The sequence below is a fragment of the Chinchilla lanigera genome, unplaced genomic scaffold (genome assembly GCF_000276665.1).
Source record: "Chinchilla lanigera isolate Chin_1 unplaced genomic scaffold, ChiLan1.0 scaffold00014, whole genome shotgun sequence".
In the NCBI taxonomy this organism is placed as follows: domain Eukaryota; kingdom Metazoa; phylum Chordata; class Mammalia; order Rodentia; family Chinchillidae; genus Chinchilla; species Chinchilla lanigera.
The window spans coordinates 14,276,909-14,283,125 of record NW_004955415.1 but is presented as its reverse complement, the minus strand read 5'-3'; positions in this window follow the sequence as shown (position 1 = coordinate 14,283,125).

The window sequence follows — 6,217 nt, the reverse complement described above, 5'->3', positions numbered from 1 at the left end:
AAAAAAAAAAAAAAGTGCATGCTTATATCTGGTAATCTGAACAACTAATTTGAAAAGAACAGTATGCACTATAACAACCATTGCTGAATTCCTATCATCTTGTTTAGTGAAATTCTGTATTGTTTCTAATGATTTTATTATTTTATTCTCTTTTTAAAAATAAAAAAATTTAGATAATAAAAAAAGAAAATTTGCTTATAGTTTTGGAATTAGAAAATATTTGTGGTAGTAGTATGTTCAGAGTCATCTGAGCTAAAAGATCAATGAGAACCTATAGTATGGGAGGTCATTACAACTTCTACTGTGATTATTTAACATTTTATCTGAATTTTCCTTAATAAAAAATTTTATTTTATCACTTCCTTCGGTAAAAGTTGAAGAAATCACACATCTGTTCCTGTATGCGGATTTATATCTGACTTTCCACCATTTTCAATATTGAATGAATATTTATGTAGTGCACAAAGAGTTGCAAATGGACATTTCCCTCATTTAACCTATTTGCATTTAGGAAAATTCATAAAATTCACACTTGCATTTTGGAAACTGGGGGCTCAAAGATATACAAGTAAAAAATTAGGTAACACAACTGATTCAACAAGAGTACCAGGGTAATTTGATGGGAACAAATAGTACGGCCAACACATTGTGCTGTGACAATTGGATACCCGCAGGTAAAAGTGAAATAGAATTCACTATTCTCACAATATACAAAACTTAAATAAAAATGAATGAAAGACCTAAATGTAAGAGCCAAGACTATTAAAACTCTCAGGAGACTCTTGAAGACATTGGTGTAGGCAAAGACTTTATGAATAAAACACCGATCACACAGGAACTATCACAGAGAATCAACAGCTGGGATCTCATCTTATTAACAAGCTTTTGCACAGTAAGAGAAATCACCATCAGAGTGAAGAGACAACCCACAACGTGGGAACAAATGTTTGCCAGCTGTTCCTCAGACAAAGGATTACTATTGAGAACATATAAAGAACTAAAAAAAATTAGACCTCCCAAATTTAAAGACCCAATCAAAAACTGGGCATTTGAGATGAATACACGCTTCTCAGATGAAGAAATACCAACAGCAAATAAATACACGAAAAAATGTTCAACATCACTGGTCATTTGAGAGATGCGAATTAAAGCAATACTGAGATTCCATCTCACCCCAGAAAGAATGGTAGTTATGAAGAAATCAACCAGTAACAAATGCTGGTGGGGCTGTGGCAAAAAGGAACTCTTCTCCATTGTTAATGGGAGTGTAGACTGGTGCAACCACTGTGGAAATCAGTATGGAAAGTCCTCAAAAAACAAGGATTGGAGGTCCCATTTGATGGAGCTATTCCCCTGCTGGGTATATCCTAGAAGAATTGAAAACATTATACCACAGCAATATATGTGAACCCGTGTTTATAGCAGCACAATTTGTAATAGCTAGATCTTGGAAACCACCCAAATGCACATCAACCAAGGAATGGATAAAAAAGATGTGGTCTTTTTCTACAATGGACTACTACTGAGCCATAAAGAAGGATAAACGTGAGTTTTTTAGGTAAATGGATGCAACTCAAGACCATACTCATAAGTGAAATAAGCCAGACACACATGTGCAAGCATTGTATTGTCTCCCTAGCATGAGACGCTGAAAGAGTACATAAGATTCAAAATGTACACTAGAAATAAAATGGATGAAACTGTTCAAAAGAAAAGAGAAACTGGAATGGGAGAAAGGAGAAAAGAAAGAAAGGAAAAGCATATATATATAAAACTATAGTTATATATAACTATATATACATTTACCATTGTGTGTGTGTGTGTGTGTGTGTGATAGTTAAGATAGTTACACTACTAATTTCTCTTAGTTTGTTGTAAAGAAAGGTTTGGGCTAATATTGTTTGGAATAATTAAATGCCTATCTTGCACTCTGAGTAACTAGTTTATTTTATTTTTTAATTTTTAAAAATTTTTTTGGTACCAGGAATTGAATTCAGGGCCTTGCACTCCCTAGGCAGGCACTGTGCCATTGAGCTACATCCTTGGCCCTCTGAGTAACTAATTTAAAGATAACAATATACAGTGTATTAACCATTGTTACCCTCCTACTTAAAAAAAAAAAAATCTCAGAAGAATCCAGGCCTGGTGGCACATGCATGTAAACTTAGCACGGAGTGGTGGGTGGGGGTTGGGAAGTGGGGAGGGAGGAGGATTGTTATGCATTCTAGACCAACCTGAACTATATAGCAAGACCATGTCTCAAAAAACCAACCAAACACACACACACCTCTCATGAGAAACACAAGAGTAACTCTTCACAATATTGGGGTAGGCAATAGTTTCTTAGTTGTGACACCTAAAGCAAAAACAAGAGCAAAATAGAAAAATAGAATGTTATCAAAATTTAAAAGTTTTGTACTTCAAAGGATACCTATCATGAATACAAAAGACAATGTACAGCTGGGCTTGGTGGTGCATGCCTGTATTCCCAGCACTTGGGAGGCTGAGACAGGAGAATTGCCATAAATTCGAGGCTAGTGTGGGTTACATAGTGAGTTCAAAGCCAGCCTGAACTACAGTGAGATCCTGTCTAAAAAAAGAAAAACAGACAATGTACAGATTGGGAGAGAAGCCAGGCATGGTGGCACACACCTGTAATCCCAACACTAGGGAGGCTGAGGCAGGAGGACCATTCCAAGTTTGAAACCAGCCTGGGCTACAAAGTGCCAAGGCCAGCCTGAACTGCATAGTGAGACCCTGTCTCAAAAAGACAAGAAAGAAGGAAAGAAGGAAAGAAGGAAAGAAGGAAAGAAGGAAAGAAGGAAAGAAGGAAAGAAGGAAAGAAGGAAAGAAGGAAAGAAAGAAAGAAAGAAAGAAAGAAAGAAAGAAAGAAAGAAAGAAAGAAAGAGAAAAAGAACAGACTGGGAGAGAAATTTTGCAAATCATCTATGATATGGGACTAGAAAATATAAAGAGCTACTACAATTTAGATTTAAGACAAATAGCATTAAAAAAAAAACAAATAAAACAGTTGGGCATAGTGGTACACACCTGTAATCCCAGCACTTGGAAGGCTGAGGCAGGAGGATCACATGTTTAAGGCCAGCTTGGGGCACACAGGGAGCTGAAGGACAGCTGGGATCATATAGTGAGAACCTATCTCAGGATAGAAGGAAAAAAGATAAAAGATCTGAACAGACATTTTTCAAAAGAAAATATACAGATAGCCAACTGCAACTGCGCATGAAAATATACTTGGCATCATTGGCTGTCATGGAAATGCAAATCCAACAAACTACAGTGTCACTTCATACCCACTAAGATGGCTATTACCAAAAAATAAAGAATGAGTGTTAGGATGTGTAGGCATTAGATCCCTTGTATCTTTCTAGCAGGAATATAAATGCTGTTTCTTTGGAAAACAATTTGGAGTTTTTGTCAAAAGATTAAACAGTTTCCATGTGATCCAGCAATCCACCTCAATGTTTATACCCAAGAGAAGTAAAAATGTATGTCTACACAAAAACTTTTACATAAATGTTCATAATAGCATTACCTAAAAAATAGCAAAAGAAAATCTCCCTTGCAAATAACCCAAATATCCACTAATTGATAAATGGATAAGCAAGATGCAGTATGTAATAGAATAGAATTCCATTATTTACTATGTAATATTAAAAAATAAAAGAAGCCTGGCATGGTGGCACATGCCTGTAATCCCAGCACTCAGGAGGCTGAGGCAGGAAGATTGTTGCAAATTTGAGACCAGCCTGGGCTACAAAGTGAGCTCAAGGCCAGCCTCAATGAGACCCTGTCTCAAAAAGATGAATGAATGAATGAATGAATAAATAAATAAATAAATAAATAAAAATTTTTTAAAATGAAAAGGAACTAAATTCTGATCCATGTGACAACACAGATAAACCTTATAAACATCACACTAAATAGAAGCCAGGGGCAAAAGACTATATAATGTATGTGTCTTAGTTATTTTTCTCTTGTTGAGATAAAATACCTGACACCCAAAGTTAAAGGGGAAAAGTTTATTTAGCTCACAGTTTGTAGAGGTTTCAGTCCATAGTGGGCTGGCTCCAAGGCAGGGTGGCATGACAGACAGGCATCAAAGAGGAGAAAGCGTTTATGGCAGGTGTAAAGTAGCAAAGCAAGCAACAAAGACGACAAGCCTCTTTCTGTCCCTTATATTGTGTCCAGGCTACCAAGATTAGGGTGCTGCTAAACCAGTCAGTGGAGTAATTTAATAATCACTCACCTTAATCCTAGCACCCTTAATCCTGCTTTGCACTATGAATCAGTCACACACTCTAGAATCAGCCACCTCTAAAAAGCTCCACCTATGATTGCATGAGGCTTTGGGGGGACATTTAGACATGATTCTGATTATGTGAAATGTTCAGAATAGGTAAATTCAGAGATAGTCTAGTGGAGAAATGGGGAATGACTGCCAGTAGGTAAAGAGTCTCCTATTAGGGTATTAAAATGTTCTAAAAATGATTGTGGTGATGGTTGGACAACTGTCTATATACTCGTTTGTTTTTAAAAATTGATAATAGTAGGCTGGGCGTCGTGGTGCTCTACTGTAATCCCAGCACTCCGCTGACTGAGGCAGAAGGATTGCTGCGAGTTCAAGGCCAGCCTGGGCTACAAAATAAATTCAAGACCAGGCTGGGGCCCGGGGATATAGCTCAGCGGCACAAGCACCTACCTGGCAAGCGCTAAGGTCCTGAGTTCGATTCCCGATACAAAAAAAAAAAAAAAAAAGAGAGACCAGACTGGGCTACACAGTGAGACCCCTGCCTCAAAAAACAAACAATGACAATTTTAAAAAAACTTTTAAAAATTGATAATAGCAACCACAGCAAGAATTGGAAAGGTTGTACCTGATAAGTCTCATGGTTGAGTCACTGCATCTGAAAAAAATCCAAATTCACACCTAACTGTAAATGTGAGTTGAATCTTGAAAGAGTCGCAAACTTTGAATTTGCTTATAAACAATAAATCTATTTGCAAAGGAGCGCTGTACTTGCAAGGGATAATCTCTAAACAAAGCCAAAGCTGTATATCAGGTTTTAGAGAGACGGGCCTTTAGGAAGTGGTGGTCTTTTCAAGAAGTTGGAGTATTTAGCGGACTCTCAGGTACTTTAGGGAGGTCACTGGAGCAAGAGAGCTGATAACTGGGTATCCTTCAGAAGGCTGGTCAGTGGAGTGACGTGGAAGCTGATTGGCTAGTGCCTAGAAACCTAGCGCTGTCAATGATTGGCTAATTTTAAGGAATCCCATTGATTTTCTTTCAGAAGCTGTGGATGACTGGCTGATTTTGAGAAACATAAACCCGGAGTGAGACTGTCGTTGATTGGCTGATTTTCAGAGCTTGTGTACTGATGTTTTTTCTAAATAATGGTGGTTACTCATTCACGACTTGGGACTAGCGTCAAACAAATCTTTTCCTTCCTTAATATGAAAAACAAGTCCTTTAAATTCCTACCCCTTCTTTTAGTTTCTCCTCAGCTAAACCTGCGGGAGACACCACGGGGATTACCGATGGGATTTTCACGTGTGGAAGGAGGCTTTTCAGACTGTCATTTAAGTAATTCAAGTGCCAATTACTGTGGCGCAAAAACAGCCCTAGATAATTATTTTAACACCAAAAAAAAGATGAATACAGGTATTTAAGTATCCTGACAAAGTCAGTACATGACAGGGGCAAAATCATTAGGTCCTGTATATACAGGACACCTGGCAACCTGTCAATGAAATATTTTCCTCTATACTACACAGAAAAGGACCGGGGCTCGGTGAGATTGTTTCTGGTGTGGCGCCCCGCAGCCGGAAATAGGTCGAACCAGGACTAAACAGCGAAGGACAGGATCCTCCGGGATCCTGTGAGCACCTAATGCCCATGCTTTGCTCTGGGCTGAATGCGCATCGCTAACCCCAGGCCTGCTTGGAAACAGCTGGGTGCCTGAAGGATGCGTGCGACCCTGAGGAGCAGCTGTGAGAAGTCAGCCGCGAGGCACCCTCCGGGGAGGTCCCCTGAGGAAAGCCCGGATCGGAGCGGGGGGAGGTGAGGGTGCGGCGTCCGGCCGCAGTGTAGATGCAGCGGAATGCTGCGCTGGAGGCCAGGCCCGGGGGCGGGGCTGAAACGAGGCCCCGCCCCCGAGCGCGTGCGTGTGCGCGGCGGGGGGCGCCGCACAATCCT